General features: G+C 35.9%; 1 pseudogene across 1 annotated transcript; it reads left to right on the top strand.

Annotated features, from left to right (window-relative positions):
* Nucleotides 1-1,430: 1,430 nt before the first annotated feature.
* Nucleotides 1,431-20,945, top strand: LOC306848916 (docking protein 2-like; annotated as a pseudogene). Its single transcript, XR_013786024.1, has 6 exons — nt 1,431-1,585; nt 4,045-4,176; nt 4,646-4,813; nt 9,367-9,469; nt 15,633-15,808; nt 16,873-20,945. The product of XR_013786024.1 is annotated as a docking protein 2-like (transcript).
* Nucleotides 20,946-22,782: the final 1,837 nt, after the last annotated feature.

The following is a 22,782-nucleotide window of genomic DNA, read 5'->3' as shown; positions in this document are numbered from 1 at the left end:
CAGATCATGTGCAGTACTGCTTTGAGGCCCTAGAGGGCAGTGAGAAGATACTACTTAGAAGCATGTAGTCTTTTTTAATGTTGTTCATATTTTTGATTTGAGGTATAAACGAACCCTTTAGCATTAAACTTTGACATCCTGCTTATAAAGCAGGATAAATTGACACCTCTAGTTATGGAGCGTGGTGAGCTGTTACTTTAGAGTGATATGGCTTATTTTTGCCATTGAATGATAAGCGAGTTAAACTTGCATCAACAAAGAGATATGAATCTTATGGAGACTTAGGATGGGATAATTTCATTTGAACCAGTAAGCAACCACCAGAAAAACCTAATAACTATATAGTAATGTTTTTAAAAACACTTCATAAAAACACTGTAGCAACGCCCTGGAAAACACCCACAACATTATCATAGTGGAGGCAAATTTTTGCACAGGCTTGCAGCTCATTTTCTTGAGACAGAATTCTGTTTGATTCTGGTCAACTAAACGCAGACTTTCTTTGGAAAAAAATGGTTTGTTTGTTTGTAGGTCTGACAACTGTGTTGCATTAATGCTGCAATCCAAAAGGCAGAGGCCTAATATAGAACTGGCATTGGGTCATTATAACATGATGATTTAAATATATTTTACATCACAGGCCTTTACAAATTGTATATATGTAATTTTTTTTCTTATATTGCTTTAAAGCAGCTTTACAGAAACTCACAGGAGGGCATTGTCCTTTGGCGCATGTCCATTACAAATGGCAAACATTATCTAGTTGCACAGTAAGACTATTACTGGTATTGTGTTCATTAAATTATTTAATATGCAAAATAATGATTAATTAATAGCCTTTGTCTATCTTAAAACAGCTAGAGAGATGCAGGCAATGGTCAATAAAGCACCCCTCGTTGTTTGGATGGTAAGTTGGTTTGTGTGTGTGTGTGTGTGTGTGTGTGTGTGTGTGCGTGCGTGTGTGTGATGGAAACTTGACACACCCAAGAGCAGGAACTTTGCAGTTGACCACAGACCCTGAAAAATAATCTTAAAATAGCTCTTATGTGACAAATATAAACCAGTGATGTTACTTACATTACCTTCTTGTTTAATATTTTAAAATTATTAACAATTTACTGCTTAAATTCTCATCAAAATAATATGAGACAATAATATTAATTAATAATAATAATATTGAAACGCTCAGGCCTCATGTAATGATGCAAAAAATGTGCAATTAATATCATTTGCCTAATTTCCTGGGTTTAAAAAGTTTGTGATGTTTTTAAATTTAAAATACAATACTGTTTCCTCTCATTTGGGTGTAAAATAACATGTGGAAACTCATGATCTTGAGTAATAATGGTGGCTTTGGCTCTTGCACAGCTCTGCAAAGAAGTGTAAACTCTTTTGGGCTATACAGGAAGTAGATATGGCGGAACTTGGAGATGCTGTTTGCGTCAGAAGCAAGTTTAGCAGAAGAAGTATGATACATTAGATGAAACAGTCTCAAGGAGCTGGGTCGGAGACAAGACCGAGAGAAATGGAGGAGGATATTAGAAAGAAGGGGATGCTGTATTTACAACAGCAGCGGTTTGGGAAGGTAAGACAGAACATGCTTTACTCACCAGGGGGCTTATATCAAAGAACAATCGTGTACTTTTACGGTAATGGTTTGTAACTACTGTCATAGAACAAAATGAAGGCTGTGCTAAAAAGACTCATTTGGCCTGACCGTAGGTTGTAGCTGCTCTATTACATAAATTAACTCAAAATAGTGAAATCCATGAAAATGAAATCCAAAAAATCTCAAATAATTGCAAAATGTTCTGTTGCAAAATAATACTGGACAGTTGGCCCTTCTTTAGTTCCTGTATAACAGCTATAATTTTTGTGCGTTTGTCTGTAATATTGCAGATCAGCTGTTCATATTTCAGACAGATAGATAATATAATTTTATATTTTGTTTAATTTGACAGTTAATAAGTGTGCAAATTTGTTTGTTTGGTATCTGTCCAAAGGCCTAATGGAAAGGAATCACTAATGTACCCATGATGTTGAGCAGTACTCCAAGCATATATCACTTCAGTTGCTTCTCTTTAATGTGCACCGTAAAAAAACAAACTGAAATTCACCATAAAACAACCCCGACAACGTTACAGTGGAAAAAAAAAGAAGAAAAGGATTATTTCATTAACTGATAAAAAGTTAAAATAACAGTCAACTGAAGTATTAAAAGTTTGGAACCTCAATAAAACACTGGAAACCACCAAAAAAAACACAGATGGTCATGAAAAAAAGCCACATATACAGTAGAATCACAGCTCATAACAATAATCTCTCCCACAAGATGTGAAGAAGTGTATTAAAATATTGAAGGTACACACAGTGTCATGAACACAAATATCAAACACCATCATGCTAACATTAAAATCATAATGCAATAACTTATCGTTAACTAATTAACAGGTTTTTAGAGTAACATTTTTACAGTCTTTTGCTATTAAAAGTATGACATTTGTACAGTGTGGGGAACTTAATTAATTAGTTGAATTAGTTTTACCCACTTGCATTCAAATATAAAATACTGATGGGGATCAGATATTGAAGGTTCATGTTTTATAAGGATGTAAAAGTATGTTTTATGCATGTTAGTGCGACAGAAATGATATTTGAACTCACAAGTGAATGAAAAAGATAAATATAATTGGGAAATAAAAATACTTCCGCATTATAAATATGTGTGCAGCTTGCTGGGCTTATGAATTTCAATTAGCAGCCTTCACTTTTCCTAATTTGAACCACATGTTTGTCGCCAAATACTCCATATCTATTGAGCTATTACAATAAGAGAGAAATTCATGAATCATATTAAGCTCACTGGCAGTGTCATAAACAACTTCCTGAACTGTGAACGTGATCCACTTTAACTTGTCCATATTCTCATTTAAAACCATTTTCACTTCATTTTGATTGATGCCACTGATACTATTGCTGGTTCCGCCATATGGGACTGCAGTAGAGGAATAGCCTGTTGGCATAATTTAGAGGACTTATGGGCTGCTGGAGTCCATTAAAGTGAGCTAATGTTAGCAATAGGATCAGGGCTGTCTCTTTAGGAAACCACAAGGAGTGTGTTGCATCTGTAATAATGTTCTGTTTGAGGCCATGAATTTCTCTGAAATGGTAGGTAATGTCCGTACCACCGACATTCTTTAAACTCTTCGTCTTATTACGGGTATTTCCTGACTGAGGAATCTCACACTTTAAATGCTATCATTTGATGCTCACATGAGCCAACCATCCTTAGGCGCTTTAGCCAATGGAATAAGTTCTCATTATCTTAATTGGCATTCTATGTGTGTTTCTCATTGACGTGTACACATTTTCCTATTGGACTGTTTAGTGACTTTTAGTTTAAAAATCATTATGGGAAGATGTACTCTGGCTATTTTTACACTAACTACTTCCCATTTTAAGGTCGAAGACAAGTGCAAAAGTGTTGATAAAGTGCAAAATTGTTGGTAATATCGCTGACATTATGATAACTTTGTTTTACTATGGGGAAGAGTGTCAGTGGGTAAGATGTCTCACCCCTTTAATCCAGCTTTTTGTCAAATAACCAGAAGGGATCATGTGATTTATAGATGCACGTGAGTGTTTAAAAAACTGTTTTCACATGCTGCATGTTAAAAATGTTAAAAATAAACATGATTATATGAATATTGTGCATCAAAATTAGATTTTAAAACAGGATTGTGCATGAGTAATGTTTTTTGGGGAAAAAAAGTTTGAAATGTAAATCATACAACCCAGTGATTCACCCTACCCATCAATATATGAGTCAGGTTTTGTCCCAAGATGATATTTTATGGCTGTAATATGTTTTACAGATGTTAGTTGCTTTTTTCTAATGTTGTTTTATATTAGACATGCATCCTAAAGTATAATAAGGTCCATTACTTTTATATCTAATTTTTTTTGCATGCCCAGAGGACAACGCAAATAAAAAAGTGTGATAGTTTACATCACTTTCAGCCATTTATCTTCTCTCTGTTTCAGAAATGGCGTAAGGTCTGGTCCGTACTGTACCGAGAGAGCTCCTGCTCCATCTCTCGCCTTGAGTTTTTTGAGTTTAAAGATGGAGCTGGCAACACGCTGGAGAAAGCCAACCGCAAGCAGGAAAACAAAAAGGTGAGCAACAAACTGTGGAGCTCAGATTTTCCATGTACTGTGAACATAACAAATAAGATGTGGTGTATCTGAGGAGAGTGATGTAGATCCTTGATGTACCACGGTACATGAACAATCAAACTCAGTGGGGGGTCATGCACATTGTTTATGTGTGGGCGGACATGTACAAATCATTTGGAAGTGCCATTAAATCTGTTCCCATTTCTGTCATGAAATATGACAAACAAAAAATCCCCTCTTCCATACAAAAGTAGGATTTTCACAAAAAAAAGCTATCTTCTGAAATTAATGCATATGGAGAATGATCAGATCTGGAAAGAAAAAAAAAATGTTCATGCATTACACTACCCACACAATTTGCAAATCTGGACATCTTGGAGCATATTTAAAAACTGATGTGTTGTTCCACTTGTTGCCAAACATTTCAAAGCAAATTTTTTGAGTTCTATGTTGTTGTTTTTTATTATAGGTGATAAAAATGAATGACTGCATTCGTGTTTCGGAGGCTGATGTTGAAGGCTGTCCACGGGATTGTGGACCTTTTTTGGTGGAGACAACTGAAAAGACATTTGTTTTCGCCGTTGAGACAGCTGAACTGGAGGACTGGACCCAGAAGCTGTGTGAAATCGCCTTTCCGGTATTTAACTACTTTTAAATTGTGTGATTGACTGTCTGTTTACAGTATTTAACACTGCTTTTGCCTTTTTTCTGTTTTGGAGTATTGTGTTGCAAAACCTCACTTGACACCTGATTGCAAAAGTATATAGTAGTTATATCAAAGTTTCCAGGTTTTGTCCTGTCTTTTGTTCCAGGCTTTGTTACCGCAGTTGTGTTTTTGAAGCTTCTGTTGCATGCTAGTTTAACAGACATTTATGTTTACTTCTGCCATCAGCTAAGACTGTAGAGATTGTCTTTGCTGAAAGCTTGTCAGCTCCTTATGCTAAAATTTCTGCATACGTGAGGATTCAAATTGCAGCAGCTTGCCAAGGTTTTTTGTCATCTCAGCAGATATAAACTTGAAACTTGCTCGTGTGACTCATGGAGCTTCTCATGCTGCTAGTTGTGCAAAGACAAGCTTCTGTTTCCACTGAATGTGTGTTTTTTTAAAGAAGGGAAGTTGTTTTCATATCTCATTGTACCATATATAGTGTTGTGAGTGACAGTTATAGTTCATATAAAGGAAGTAACTGCCAAGTAACATTGACTTAATGGATGTTAGAGGTACGTAAGCTCTCTTTGGACAGTTGTAACATGTAGAGCTTCACTCTTGCTCTATTCTGGCCATGGGTTAAAGTAAAAGCTTTGTGATATTACATGGGCTAAGAAGTATGTTCTGAGTAAAGGGGCCTGTACTCAGAGGGTCAACCTTATGAAAGCTTCTCTAATTATAACTTCTCATTTTAACACTCCAGTAGTGTGTTTGACCTCCGACTATTTTGATTGAGCGAACACGCTTTAAACTATTTGAACTCCAATTCAATTACTGTATTTGAATTAAGGTAGAAAACAGAATGCAGAACTGCAATTCAAATTTGAATGTAAGGACATTAAATTAAAATGTAATGGTTATTGAATTATTAAATGGAACATTTTTAATTTTTGAGAGAAAGATTGATTGAAAGACAGCCGGATAGGAAAATTAACAGATGGATGGATGCATAGATAGATATTGTATTTAGATACAATAGATGGAGAGACAGACAAACAGACAGATAGATAGATAGATAGATAGATAGATAGATAGATAGATAGATAGATAGATAGATAGATAGATAGATAGATAGATAGATAGATAGATAGATAGATAGATAGATAGATGATGATTGATTGATTGATTGATTGATTGATTGATTGATTGATTGATAGATAGATAGATAGGGTGGCACGGTACGCGTTCCGAACTGTACGGTTCTCGGGGCAAATTCCAAATGGAAGTGATCATCCCTATAACCTTGAGTGGGGACTTTGGAGTGAACAGGGTACATGCGTGCCATTATTTAGTCGTTTGAATGCACTTGGCAAGGGAGCAGGGGTGGGCGATATGAGCTAAAATTCATATCACTGTATTTTCCATTGTCCAGATATTATATTGTGATTCCAAAAAAATTGGAATCACATTTTAGTAGACCTTAGTTAAATTACAGGCATAATATGTATGTTAACCTTATATAACTAGAAAAAAAAACATGATTTCAAGATCTAAGGCAAAAAGAGAATGGTCTAACTTTAGATGTGTGAAATTCAGTGTTGGGCAGTAACTAGTTACTAGTAATTTAGTTACTGTAATAATATTACTTTTTGCAGTAACTAGTAGTGTAACTAATTACTAAAAAGATTTCAGTAATAATATTACAGTTACCATCCATAAAACAGCTTAGTTACTTTTGATGCCTCAACCCCGCTGATTTAAAATCCAATCATCAAATAATTCCTAGATTTATTTTTATAATTTTCACGACTCGATGTGATGTGATGCATGTGATGTCCCCAGTGCAGCAGGCAAGCTTGGAATATGGAAAAGCTTGCATTCAGCAGATGGAAATAATGCATTATATTGATATTGTCAGGAAAAAAAAAAGATGACCTGAACACTGTTGTGTAATTTATGGCTTTACTTTACTCTGGCATTACATCCCTTCCACATCCCTCTGATCAGCATGTGGTACATTATATTACTATAATTAAACATCTTTTTGAAAAATCAAAGTTTCTTACAAACTTATGTGATTTGATAAAATACATAATGAAATATAATTGTATATGGGTAACAGAGAAATTACAATTAGCTTCAAGCTACACATGACAATTAATGAGATTAATACAACACTACTACTTGAATGCCACTATCAGTCACTATTGAGTGTTTGTTATAACTTCTGACTGCGATCCAATGTAGATTTTGGTCAAATGATGAGGCAGAAATATGTTAGTAATATTCTAGAAGAAATTTTATGTGGAAGATACACAGTTACAACTTCTGTGGGGCGTGATAAAAGTAATGTAACTAGTAGTATAATTAATTACTGTTGCCAGAAAGTAACAAGTAAAGTGAAGTGAAGTGACATACGGCCAAGTATGGTAATATTGTAATAACATTAAACTAGTAATGAGTAATATATTACATTCTTTGAGCCCAACACTGGTGAAATTATGCTACATAAGACACCTGCGCAAAAGAGAAACAGCACTGAAAGAACACGCAAGTTCATTCTCTGACACATGATGGCGCTTGTGGCCTCAATTTAGCGTTCCTTTGGTTAGCGCTTTAAATAAAGCTGCTCAGTGTGTTAAACACGGAGGTAAGAGAAAAAGAAAACCTTCTAAAGTTTTCTGAAGAGAGTTCGCTTCAGATACTCATTCATATTAACCCCCTTCCCCTTCCCCTAATTCATTATTTATATTTTTCTTCCTATATTTCGAGCATTGCGATCTTGCGCTGTGTTAACGGCCGTTTACAGTAATAGTACCACACGAATTACATTTTGGGAAATTATTGTAATCCGGTTTGTGTGCAGTTCCAAAAAGCCGATCGTGTGTTTGGAGCAAAAACTATCCGGTTCTGATTTATGCATCTCTCTCTGATGACGCAGTAACGACCGCGGGGGAAAAATCTTTGTCTGTCCATCCAGTTAAATCCATGAATATGTAACGGTATCCACGGTATAGCAAAATCCATATCATGGCACAACATAATACCGGTAGTCACGTTAATACCGGTATAGCACCCACCCCTACAAGGGAGCGATCTAATTTCCTCATAATCTTCAGATGGGATGTTCCCGTGACATCAGCACTGTGTGTGTCAGCACATGTCCTGTTTTAATGTCATAAATGCCTTTTTATTGTTGTTAGCATAACTGTTGCAAAGTTTTTAAAGTTTTATTTTTTGCTATATAATATATAAAAACTAATATTTAACTTTTTAAAATATAAAATGTATATTTTTTTATCTGCTGACACACACCGTGCTGCGTTGTCACCCTTTATAGACCGATATATAGACAGATAGATGGATAGATAGTTAGATAGATATATTCCTTTTCCCTTCATTTTAATGTAAATTTCAATTCAATTTCATATGGAGCTTGACAAATTTAATTCATACTCCAAATTATGAATAGAAAGGGAGCCAATTCTTCAGTCAGAATTTTGCCCACCTCTGTCTGCCAGATGAGAAATTGGCTTCTCTTTGACTGGAAATCTATCAATCATGTCTGCAGCACAAACAAAGTGAGACGAGTTACACACCAAGCTTTAAAACTCGGGCTTAAAGATTTGTTCAAATCCCCACACTTTAGAATGAGAAACACCAAGAGTGATGCTTGCCAGATCATTCAGCTATGGATTTGAATATATTGGTATAGACCAATGGGAATGTTGAGATTACGTATGATGTCTCAAGTTCCTCCAGCTTTTTAGCTTTTGCCTAAAAAAGCTGCTGTCTTTGAGAATTTGAAACTGAAGTGGTGCCACAGAAAGCCAACAGTAGAAGCTGTGTTGTGGCTGTGGAATGGAAGAGCTTGATGTAATGCACTGCGGGAAATGAATACGGCTTTATGCTGAGAAGGTTTCTGTTGTGCAACATAATATGATCACTTTGGCTCAGTTTTGGAGAGCGTTTGTTGGCTCAGAATGTGGTTCCTCAACAAAGGCCATTTGTCCAAAGTCTTATGGTGAAGTTAAACGGTATTTCAGCTGGTGCAAAAAATAAAGAAGTGCAAAGAGAATTTCCATCGCACATGCCACTGAAAATAACACTTGCTGGTAGAGGACTAACAGTGTGAAAAAGACTCTGTTCTGCTGAGTATATTTCGCTGTTGTAACTATAATTGTATTGTAACTGCAGTGTTTTGTGCTGTGACAATTGGGAGTGTTTTAAGACTGTGGATCTCAAATTATCCATGTAGGTGAATCTAATGGTTTGAGGTATACTGTACCTGTGCTTGCCTGTGATCACCATATCAGAGTGGATCAGTGTTATTTTAGTATTATTTATACTGTATATATATATGTAATGAATTTGTATTTTAAAAATGTTTTTAAAATTATATCTAAAATGCCCATTTTATGTAATGTATGTATGTGTATTTTTTTTTTTTTTTTTTGCTGTATGTACATGGTAAGCCAAAACTGCATTTTTAAAGTTTGTCTTGTCTGTTATAAACTTCTGTATGTTTTTGTTCATTGTAGATGAGCTGGACGGAGAGAGGAGCAGTGAGAGGAAACAGTTTACATACTGAATCTGATGACGTCACGATGGCGGACAACACTCTCTACTGCAGCAGAGAAACTGGTAAGGAAGTGTACCGTGTGTACAAAACCACAAAATTACAACAACATCATTCCAAAACCAATAATATGAATGCATGCACATAAGACTAAAGTCACAAGAGGAGTTGCTTGTGGAGCTGTTCTGATGGATGAGCTGGTTTCAGAGATCTGGTGAAGGTCACACTGCCAGTTTCTGTGAAAGATATACAAAACATAGACAGGACAGGAGTAGAGGCAGATACTAACCAATTTGGTACACCGTCTCTACAAAGCTGACACACTTTTGCTGAGATAGGCTTGTTCACTAGTCTGACACCTCTAGTTAATTTTGTGCTGTGAATATTGTAAACCAGCAGCTAACTAACGCAGTGGAAAGTTGTGGCTCATCTTTGTTCTCTTGTGGTGGAAAAAACTATCACACAAGTGTCCGCCTTGTTTGCAGATTGACCACTATCTGTGTAAATACGCAATATCCTGCTGTTCTCAAAGATTGTTCAGTGCCCTGTTCAACTTCCTTTTCATCCATTTTTATGTCTTCATTAATGCTGGGTAAGTGTTGTTTGTTTGAAGGTTGATATAGCGTACTTTTCTTTGTAACGCTGGTTTCTTTCATCTCATCTTTCATTTCATTTCATCAAATGTTGCAGTATTTGAGAACATTATTTTGGGAGTGTAGTTTGGCTCTTTTGCAATTATGTGAAATACTGATAGCAGCTGTGTGTATTTGTTAACAGACCATGCACATATTTTCTCATTCGGACGTTCTTGTACATCAAAACCGTATCTGATGTCATCATTCAAATTCTGATTATTTTAAAAATAGGTATTTGAGTATGTAAACATGTACAGTTAAAAGAGATAACTCTGCATTGGATTCTGGACACACACACACACGTCATAAATCATTCTATTATACTGAATTGCTGCATTTTATTATTATTATATATATTTTTTCAATGTTGAAAACAGTTGTGCTCATTAATATTTTTTGTGGACACCATGATGCATTTTTTTCGGGATTCGTTAATGAATACAAAGATCATAAGAACAGCATTTATTTAGATAAAACATTGGCAATGTTAAAAAACATTTCTATGTTTTTTAAAAATCAATTTAATGCATCTTTCTTAATAAAAATATAAATTTTATTCTTTCTTTCTTTCTTTATATATATATATATATATAATATATATATATATTTCCATTTTGATTTTTTATTTTATATTATTGTTCGCGATGATATCTTCCTATGTAAATTATAAGCATTTTCATTAATGATTTCAACCTTTCAACCTTGAATTAATGTTAACGCTAATGGAGGATTTTAGGCTTTTATTAATATAAAATGCCTCAGTTTAGGTAGTTTTTGCACGAATCCATTTTGCATGAATCCGTTTTGGATGAATCCATTGATCTATTTTCTTCAGTCTTGGTACTTGTTTCTTCCATCTGTTCATTTACATTGAGCAAATTGAAAAAGAGGCGAACAGACTATCAAACAAATGCGCAAACACAAAATAACCAAAACACGCCCCCAAAGATGGAAAAGACAGTTAGAAGTCCTCAGTGGACATGTTTCACATTGTGGCTTTCAGCAAGATGACAGTCAAGAGAAGTGGAAGTACACAAACACATATCACCGATGCAGCACAGGTGCCAGGCAATCTGCCCTAACCAGTCTAACTTCACCGGGCATTTGAACACAACCCTGACTGTTTAATCATGGGTGATTATGTTCCTATATTTGCCCGCATTCAGAAATGGCATTTAAATGATCTCATTACATTAATTGACTTATTTCAGTCTGTAAAAAGTTGGCCCATATGTCTGTGTGAGCTTCAGCATTCTGTTGCTTTCTTTCCTCTCTGGAATGTGTCGGGCTTGGGGGAGTTTCACATTCAGACGGTTTATCAAATCCATCTGTTTCAATTTAAATATCAGAAGGCCCTGTTCTGTCAAGCGACAGCAGGGTAACAGGGTGCGCGAGGAATTCAGCGATCAGAGGGGAACTGTAAGGCTGTAAAACTACTGCTTATTTACAGCACATACAGATAGTTACAGCAGGATGCACTGATTTTACAACAAACACAAAATCGTCAATGAATCAAACCTTATGGAGAAATTAGTGATACTAAAAAGCTGTAAACCACATCAAATAGCAGCAGCAACTCACCATAGTATATGAAACCACATGCCAGATTCAAAAACAATAGTGTTAGGAGGTCACTCATCTTGACTCCGCCAGTTTATTTCTGATGCCAGATTCGTCACTTAGTAAAATAAAAACTTAATCGCTGGACAGCATAAAATTACACTTCAGTTAAAAAAAGTTTGCGATTTTAAGATTTTAATGTTTTTGAAAGTCTTTTATGGTCACCAAGGCTGCTTTTATTTGAACAAAAATTTACTAAAATATTGTGAAACATTACAATTTAATATAACTATCATTCTTGAAAAAAAAAAAAAGTTAAAAGAAAGTGCAAAAGAACATCTTTATTTGAAATAGAAATATTGTGTAAAAATATAAATGTCTGTCATTTTTAATTAATTTAATATATCCATATATATATTATAAATAAATTCTTAAAATATACTGTCCCCAAACCAACAAGACTATCATTTGTTGTCTAAAAAATATCAGTCAGTGTCACAAATGGTTACTTTGCATTCAAAATAATGTGAAAGCTTTGCCTCGATGAATCAAGAAAGAATATTTTGTGACTAAAACACTATATTTGGAAGAGATAAGGGTTTCTCTGGCTGATGGTAACCTTATGCTTGACCAGTAGCCGGTGGATAGTGACCTCCTGCTAGCAAACTTGATTGAATGCCATATCCTCTGTTTATGCCGTAACGCACTGCATCTTACAGTGAAAGCGCTCTCAGACTTCTAGACCCCACTCTATTTATGTCTACATTAAATGCTGTTTGCATCAAATGTACCTTTTACGATTTTACAACTTCCTGAACACAACACACACCTGGAGGGAGAAAGAGATAAAGTATGAGAGTGTGTTATGCAAATGAGGTCATGTGGAAAGCAAGTGGAAATGGGGGGTTACAACCACAAAACAGTTGCTGTGAATTTGGTGCATTGCCAAAACGTAGAGCAATAGAGAGAGAATCTTGCATATGAATCTTGCCACTTGTTGCTTAGTGATGAGTATAATTTTTACACTAGTCTGTATAGTGTGGCTTTTTTGTTTTTTTGCAGGAAGTGCCATTCTTTCATTTGCCGAGAGGTGTGGAGTGGTTGCTTCTGTTCTGAAAGCTGCAAACAGAAGAAAGCATTTTCTGCAAAGACACACTTCCTCTCAATGAAGTATGGCTGTGGCTGGAGGAGCCACGTTTCAAACGGAAAAAAAGATACCTCCAAACCACATCGCAGCCTTTGTCTTTCTCTCTCTCTTCCACTGTCTAGTATGATTATTGGCATAATTATGCAAAAACATTTTGCATAACTATGCCAATGCATGGCCTGAAGCAATGACATGCACAGCTGCACTCGCGACCTGAGGTCAAGTCCCAGCTCCAGTCCTCTGTTGATCCTCTTCCCCTCTCTCTTCTCAATGTTGTTTCCTCTCTTGTATTGACTATCCTATTCAATAAAAGCCAAAATTACAGTAACATACAGTAACACAAATGAATGAATTGACAAAACGTTATACAAACATGCAAATGGCTGTTTATTCCTGGGTCATTATTTTAAACTAAAACCAAAACTGTTAAAGTGATAGTTCACCCAAAAATGAAAATTATGCCATTAATTACTGACCCTGATGCCGTTCCAAACCCGTAAGACCTCCGTTCATCTTCGGAACACAAATTAAGATATTTTTGATGATATCTGAGAGCTCTCTGACCCTCCCATAGACAGCAAAACAAAAACAAAACAATGAAAACAAAAATAACGCAAGCAAAATAAGTTGCGTCATGTACTATCTTGAGCGCACGTCCACAAGAGAAACAGTGGAGATGAAAATGTGGAATAAAATCTTTATTTTTATTTTCTGTGCACAAAAAGTATTAAGGCTTCGTAAATTGACTACTTTTTTCGATCACCTTGGCTCTTTTCTGGACTTTGATCGTGTAAGGACCCCTGCTATCTATGGGAGGGTCAGAGAGCTCTCAAATATCTTAATTTGTGTTCCGAAAATGAAATAAAATAAAATATTAATATTAGATGAAAAACCTAAACTAAATTAAAATGAGAAATATTGCCCTAACTGAAGTTGAAAGACTAAAATAACACTTATTTGAATAAATGAAGCTGAACTAAAACTGTGGGAGAAAAAAAAAAACTAAATAGTTATATTAAAAATACTAATATATAAACAACCAAAATTACTAAAATAAAATCTAAAACTTATAATGAAAACTGAATTATATAAGACGTAATCCATAAACATGTGCAATAGTCTGGGCTGGGGCAAACAGTATCCAAACTGCAAGGCAATAGGTAAATCTAAGATACACAGGCAATAATCTAAAACACAGGAAACCAGGCAAGACTACGACTAGGAAAACTTAAGACAGACTCCATAAAGCCGCTATCACAGTAACAGCTGCTAAACAATCCTCAGCGATCTGGAAGAGGATGTCCAAGGCTTATAAAGCGTGTCTGATGGGATTCAGCTGTGTGTCTGTGTAATCAGTGCATTCAGGTGTGTGTGCAATCAGTGCAATGGATGATGGGAAATGTAGTCCACGGTATAGTGTAAGAGTCTGTGTAGTGTGAGAGTCCTTGTGGTGAGCGGGTGACCTGTGGTGGTGAGTGAACGGAAGTTCATAGCCCGGATTTGTGATATATAAGTTAATTAAAAATATTGTTTGTTTTTTCTTAAAGCTTTTTTGTAAACTTTTATTCTTATTTTTTTTTATCATGCCTTCAGCATATGTTTTTGGTAAATTCTTGCTACGTGCTTTTAACAATATTTATAGATTTGATTATTTATCCTTGTTCCAGACCAAGACTTTACATTTTTTTATTTTATTTTTTCATTTATTTTCTGGGGAAAATATATGAAAAAAATTCAGCATTACATTTAGATAATCATCTAAACTGACATATGAAATAATCATAAAATATTTAATAGTATTTAAATATTGCAGTGACAGAATATTTTATTGTGCGTAATTCCAAATCAAACTGTTATGGTAAATTAAAATAATATTTACATCATTTTTTTTTACAATGTTTAAATGTATGAATAAATATTTTAATATTTATTTAATTGTATTTTGGATACAAAACATTGTGAGTCCACTGTTTTATGTAAAAATTGTAATTTCCACAGAACATACCTGACATGTCCTGAAAATGTTTGACAAAAATGAAAGACCCAAATATTGTTTATTTATTTATTTTTTAATTCTAAAGGAATAGTAAAAGTAATTTGAACTGCTGTTATTAAATCAGACTTTGAGAAACATCCTCGTTTGCATTAAATTTATGCAGAGGCTTAATAGCCCACTGTTATGGGTTGACTGTTTTTGGATTGAATGACATGTGCAGAAAAATCTCTTCCTGACACTTCACCTCAGGAAATTAATAGAGTTTCATCACCCATGTCTGCTTCATGCAGAAAAACATGGTGAGCCCTTTAATAGACAATCCCTCTGGAGCAGCAGCAGAATCCTGCGCCACACAGTTCACCCTGCAGTTCAGCAGTAGCGAATGGGGTGTTGACCTTTCTTAACCGAGAACATCTAATAAGATGCTTGTTTCTCAGCAGTGCATGTGCTAAATCTGTACACTTTTGTGAAAAACCAATTATATCGCATACATGTCGCATCAAAAGAAATCTGCTTTGAATTATTGCACATATGTGAGAATGACCTCTGATACGTACCATCTGCTTCCAAAAAGAGTTGAAATGGGTGCAATCAGTATATTCATTCACAGAGAAAAGCCTTTAAATATTATGTGATTTATTACATATTTATACATTTTTATGATTATAGAACACCATTTGTGTTTACCCATCAGATGTAGTTTCTAATACATCTTTACAATACAATATTTTGAAAGTTACAACTGCTAAGAGACTCATAAGCCTTCAGAAGGCCACAAGTGTGCTGAATGCACTGTTATTTTTCATCTGAAAACGTGTCAAGTGGTTGTTATATGTTGTGTTCTTTTGGCACATTGTTTATGTAAAGCTTTTCCTTTCTGTTGTCTTCAGCAATGAACGACTTTAAGGTGACGGTGAGGCGTACGGAGGCTTCTGAGAGATGCGGCCTGAAAGGAACAGTGCTGTTACGGACTCATTTTGATAGCCTCCTTCTGAAGGAACCAAAGACAGGAGAAGTTCTCTACTCCTGGCCTTATCGCTTCCTCCGCAGGTTCGGCAGAGATAAGGTATGGCTTTGGCAGTGATCTGCAGTCATTCAGTTAATGCTAGTGAGGTGTGTGCTCTTTGTCATTCATAATGCCCAGTAGAGTGATGGGGATATTTAACTGCAAAAAGACATTGTCATTTGAATGAGATGTTATTGTAATATCCAGACTCCCTTGTGAAAAAGAATGTCAGAAAAAATGTTGCCACCAAAAGTTTAGAAATGCCAAAGTTATCAGTATCAGCAGTTATCAGCAGTACTTTCATTGTATTTTCATTTTGATTTGTATCGCCAACAAATATTGTCCTATCAAAACAAACCATACATCAATGGAAAGCTTATTTATTCACTTTCAGATTATGTATAAATCTCATTTTCAAGAAATTGACCCTTATGACTGGTTTTGTGGTCCAGGGTCACAAATTACATTTTAAAATATATTAAATAGAAATAAGTTTATTATTATTATTATTATTATTATTATTGTAATACTATTTCTCATTACTAGCTGGGTTTCCAATTTTTTTTGCAGTTTGCAAAAAAAAAAAAAAAAGAGGTGAAAAAAAGTTAATTAGGTGCATTTCCATTAAGTTGTTTGAGCAGTTGAAGGTGGTATTGGTAATCTAGTAATTAACAGTAAATAATAAAAAAAACAGAAAGACACCATCATTGGAAACAGACAATTAGTTACATGGATTTAATGTTTGCTACATCAGAATTTATTCGGCAAATGCTTTTCCATCTGCCATTATTCACATGAACTACCTCACATAAAATACCTCAAGTGAGCGTAAAAACTTTAATTAAGGAATTTATGTTATTCGAAATTTCCATCACTTTTTTCTGATGCAATCCATCAAAATGTGCAGAAAAACAGGGTGAGGCTTAGCTACCGTTTCACCATGTTTTCAATCAAATAAATTCAGCCTTGATGAGGATAAGAGACATTTTTCAAAAATATTTAAAAAATTGTACTGACCCCAAACTTTTGGATGTAATAGTACATGCATTGTTTTTGAAGATTAAATTGAAATTTAGTGTCTTAGCATTTACTAGTAATTAAATATATAATTTCTCAACAAACAGGCAACATTCTCCTTTGAGGCTGGGCGAAGATGCGACTCGGGGGAAGGCAACTTTGAATTCGACACAAAGCAAGGAAACAGCATCTTCCAATCTGTAGAGGCCGCCATCAATCTTCACAGAGTCAATTTACCTCAGAAGCAGATATCAAGTGGGGAGCGAGATACCATGCCCCCTTCACCTCGAATGAGAGCTGTGGCAGAGGATTCAGGTATCTACAGTATGGTGACTGACGGAGTAATCAGAGATGGACCCAAACAACCCCAGAACCCTCAGCAAACCAGACTTGAAGCCCCTGCAGAGAAACTTCTTACCGGAGTCAAGAGCCTGACTCTGGACACCAGGCCTCCGCCGCGAAAGAGCCAGGTCAAGAACTTCCGCAGCTGTCCTTTGGTCAACAGTGAGGATGAGATGCATTCCCGGGCCATGGTCCCTGATCCAGATCAGGGAAGTCCAGGGGAGAAGAAAGAAACAAAAGACAGACGTTCCACATGCTCCAACCCTGAGGACTCTGACTACTCGCTGCCCTTTGACACCATTGCCAAGAACGTTATTGGAGACATTTTGTCCGCATCAAACCCTCCACCCATGTTTGTAGAACCCAGTTGTGAAAATGACAAGAAAGTCAATTTAGAAAACACAGAACCACTTTATGACATCATAGATGAAACTGCAATCAGAGCCCGTTTCTCAAACAGAAAAGAGGGTCATTCTTACAAAAGAGTGGAGCACATTTATGATGAACCAGAGGGTTGTGTTGTGGCCCCAAGTGTGCCTTCATCGCTCTATGATGAACTGGAGGAGGTTAAAGGCCATGCTTGGAAGATGTTGGGCACAGTAATGGATCCGAGTGGTCATGAGTACCCTTACAACGCTTCTGCCGATGACTACGCGGTTCCTAAACCTCCCAGGAGGGCCTTGCTTTCAAAGCAGAAGGACAGTGAGGAAGAGGACAGTTCACCGTATGATAACATTATGGTGAAAGGAGTACAAAAGAAAAACTAAGGACTGCTTCAGAATCTAAAGAGGACAATGAAGTTAAATATAAGTGCATGTGCGAATGAATGAATTAAATATTTAATCAATTAATATGCATAATATGGATAATAGTCATCAGAGTGCTTTACTGTTCTTCAAAAAGATGTGATCTGCAACACATATCATCATGTTGGTCAATATGATTAACAGTTCAGTTCCTCTCTGGGGGTGAATCACTGTAGCCTAACTTTAACCAAATGCGCTAAAATTACACTGTTATGTGAAAGTTTAAATAGTCATTATTTGAATCAGAGACACACACTTTTTATGACACACTATATTGATCATGTGAACGTTTATTCTTCAAATGATGGTAAAGTGTGAAATAATCACCATTTATTCAAATGAGCACAATTTTGGCTGTTTAAGTGCACCCATAATCCATAATCATCTAAATGCACTAAAATAACCATACACAGTGAATATTCTTTAAGTGCAAACACTCCTCTTTTTGTGTAAATTAGGCTAATTATAGACGACACCTTATTCACAACATGCATTGTTATTTTCCAGCGCAATTAACATTGCATTATGTTGATCAGGTGAACAATTATTTGTAAAAACTTTATTTATATAGAGCACACTTTTGGATTTTTAAAGAACGCCTGTAATCCAGTTGAACCAGTAAAAACTAAACTAAACTAAACCAATAATTAAATATGTAAAAGTAGCGATGCGCAGTGAATGTTATGTTTTAAAGTGCGTCTTTTTATGCTCATTATAAACTGTTCACAACTTGCATCGCTATTTACCATATTATCGAAATTATCGTTACATTATATTTATCATGAATATCTATTCATGAAGTTTTATTTATTTACACGAGGCCACTCTTGGCAAACCTCTAGCTAAATTCGCTAAAGTAGCAATGCTAAACCGTTGTGTCACTTTTGGCGAAAACACAACAAACCAGTTTATGTAATATAATAAAATTGTGCTGTCCTGTGAATGTTTAAATCTTTATATGTAAATTAGGCTAATTATAGATTGCAACTTATTCACAACACGCAAAGCTATTTATTGGAGCATTTAATGTTGTGCTGTATTGATCGTGAACATACATTTCTCAAAAGTTGGTAACTGGGCGTTTATTCATACTTTTAGTTTTTATTGAGCACCCACAATTCAGTTAAACCAGTAGAAAAATGCAGTAGCGATGTGCAGAATATCATTTATGAGGTGTGCGAACACATCTCTTTTTATGTAATTTAGACTGCACCGTATTCACAACTTGTATTGCTGTTTGCCATTTCGATTATCGTTGCGTTATATTAATCGTGAATATTCATCAAATAGTTTTTATTTAGACAAGCCCACTTTTGTCTTTTTGACGATCACCTGCAATCCAATTTAACAAGTAGCTAAATGTGCTAAAATAGCAATGCGCAGTTAATTAAAAAAATAAATAAATACATCGAGCGCAAGCGTGCTTATTTTACGTTTTTTAGGTTCATTATAGACTGTACCTTTTTAACAAATTTGCCAGTGCAGTTAAGAGTGCATTATTTAATCAGTTTAGTTTAGCCAGTTGCTAATTGCACTAAAGTAGTGATGCGCAGTGAATATTCTTTTTTTTTAATTCATGTCTCCATACTATGTAAATTAGGTTCATTATAGATAACGTTTTATTCACAAAACTTTCGCATTTTAAAGAAACAATTGAGGTGTCTGAATCTGTGAAGTATAGCAAAATGTTGTAGTCCGCTGTATTCACCACAACGGTGCTTAGAATTAACCCTTAAGATCTGCATTTGCATTCAGCACAATTTCTGTGGACGTGTTTGCATTGTTAACTAATTTGCAGAACCACAACTGCTAAAACAGCGCTATCAGCAGGCACAGTGCATTCCCCATTAAGTGTCCTAATAGCACACGAGCATATCTACTATGACCTTCACTATCTACAAAGGCAAAGTTGATTTTATCTGGTTGTAAATCAAAGAGTAATTTAGTTTCGGTTGAACGTGGGGCTCTAATAGCCCTTCTTCTCTGTCTTTTTCTACTCTCAATTCTACGGGACTGTGATGAGAGCTCACACAGGTAATTAAAGTCCTGCAGATCTCTCCCAGGATGGATGGCGCCCATCACCTAATCCTCTGCTCGTGAATGATGGACAAGGGAGTTCCGCCGAGTGTCATTGTACTATTCAGGCCAGACTCTGACTTTCCCTCTCACAGGCTTCCTATTTTGAAGAATACATGAATAATAATAACTTGACTTGCAGAGGGAAACTGGGGCACTGTTAGGATGCTGCTGGGCTCCCTGCCTGCCACGCTTCACGAGTCCCACACAGTCTTGAGACTTTTAAAAGTCTGAAAACACTTTACAGCTCTTATCAATTCAGTGTCTTTCCTCTTTCAGAGCATTCCAGAAATATGAACTGCATTGCACATGATGTGAATGTTTTTTTTAATGTATTTTACTGTACATTAACCATGTTTTAAATGCACACAGCATATTGTTATCGTTGTAATTAGACTGGATATAGTTCAAAGCATACGTGAGGGCAATTTAAAGCTATCTGCTTTCATCAGACTGAAGAGAGATGTGGTGGCAATATACTACTGGAACATTTTAGCATAGTTTTGCAACTCATTAACGGAGTAAACTGGTACAGACTTAAGACGTCATTACAGTACACACTGATGCACTTATTCCAGCTTTGGGAGTCTGGTGTGAGATGAGCTCTGCATAAATGCTGAAAAAGATTAAAGCTTTTCTAAGCACTCTCTGTGGCCTACTTCCTTGTTGTGTAAAATAGATTGGACAGCAGGGGGCACTGTTTCTCCTCAGTAGGGACCCAGAACACTGCGTGGTTGGAGTCATGGTGTGCGTCGTTGTGAGAGAGTCGAAAGCTTCAGGGGTGTTGATTTTTTGTTAATAAAAAATATTTTCTCTCTTATTGTTGCACAGAAATCGACTTGGAGTATTCAGTGGTATGCTTGAAATTATTAATGGGAAAAAAATCAACTGAAATGTAACTGAAATGTGCTTAGTGTTCCTTTACTGAATAAATACGAGTGTTGCAAGCTTATTTTAGGTGGATATCATGAGCCTCATGCCAAGTTATGTTTCATGCCCACGATTTCTTTGAACCAGACTTGACACTAAGGCAACGCAAGTCTTATGTGGAAACTCTGAAAATAGACATACTGATAGTTTTTAGTTTTTTTTTTTTTAGATGGAAAGATGTAAAGTGATACAACACTGGCACCATATGACACTGTCTACAATAAGATCTATAATACCTGGATATTAATGGTAAAAACTCAACTAAAATATATTTTAGTGTATTTAACCCACTGGTGTGCCATGGGGGAAATCAAATAGAATAATCAAAAAAAAAAAAAAAAATGTATTTGAAGACGATGTGCTTAAGCATGCTAGTGAAAGTAACCATTGAAGCTAAAATAAAGGTTGCATGTTCAGTCCCAGTCAGTGAAGTGTTGAGGTATTGAGTTTACTGTCCTGCTCAATTATTATTGTGCCCTTGAGCAAACACTTCACCCCAGGTTATCCCACAGGCATTGTGCTCAATTAGTGCACTGTAAGCCACTCTACATGAAAGCATCTGCTAAAATGGCAAATATCTATCTGGAATAATAAACTGCTTCCCAGATGCAAATAAGAGCTAGTTGTTTTCAATGCAAGGACAAACTAGTATAACTAACCTTATAACATGTTTAGTACATGTGTTGGAGCGAGAAGCGTGCCTTACAATGTTGATAACCCCCACTTTAAAGCAATTGTGTCTGATCAATAAATACATGAGGATGCGCAGCGTTCAGTGTCTTCAAGTGGTTAATTGGGTCCAGTGGATCCAATTTACCAGTGGCACTTTCTAATGATAAGCAACTACCTAATAGAACGGGCCGAACTTAACAGTCGTTTCATATCCAGGAGCAACGCCTTATAAATTCCAATTCATCACCATTGATTACACTAATTACAGTATAAAGATTCCTATGCACACAGTGGGGTTGTCATGACCCTGTGCACTTTTATTTAAACCTGAATGTTTTCTTTTTCATGAGTGAGATGACTGAAGAATCCATTGTTTTTGACTCCACTGCGCGTTCATATCAACGTGTCACATATCAATCTGACTCTCGCATTGGCTGGTGCAGTGACATTGGAAAATGGAAAGAATTTCTCTTCCAACACTCCGGAATGGAGCAATGCTGCTCTGACAGCTTAATGTATGGTATTTAAAGGCATTTCACCAAATCACTTCTACCCTCCGCACTGCGTGTCATGCGGGATGACAGCGAAGTAGGGGTCACTGTCAATTTAAAGATGTATTGGATGCATTTGCATATATATATATTTTTAAATAAAGTGCACTGAGAGTACTTTATGATATGATGCTGGGATTGAATATATTTTTTAATCTCTTCAAATGAACATGATCTAGTTCTTGCAGTACTTGACTCGCAGATATGAATAGCATATCGAAACTGGACGACAGCCAATGGTAGATTATCTTACAATATTTGAGGTTATATATGGTGATTAGAGTTATAACAGCCTACATCTGAGGTAAATTTTCACCTCTTAATTAGCTCAGCTGGAATGGTGTTACACTGTTAAGAAAAATCATGTGTTCTTGTGTGTTTATAGAGTCTAATGTGAGGTCACAGAAAGGGAGCGCTCTGTCCTTATGGAGTTGGTGCTGCCAACCCAATCAGCTTTATTTAAATTACATCTAAGGCCAAATAAACATACTGAACAAGACTACACTTGCTAGACCTGCCCATTTGATTAACTGCTGTGCAGAGGAGAATAGCAGCAAATAAACATAGAGTGCAGACTTATAGTGTGTGGGCCTACCGACAAAATCAATGCATATGCCAGCTTATGTACACATCAGTATGT

Source organism: Barbus barbus (assembly GCF_936440315.1).
Source record: "Barbus barbus genome assembly, chromosome: 29".
In the NCBI taxonomy this organism is placed as follows: Eukaryota; Metazoa; Chordata; class Actinopteri; order Cypriniformes; family Cyprinidae; genus Barbus; species Barbus barbus.
Note: the sequence above shows the minus strand (reverse complement) of the source record. Positions and strands in the feature narration are given on the sequence as shown.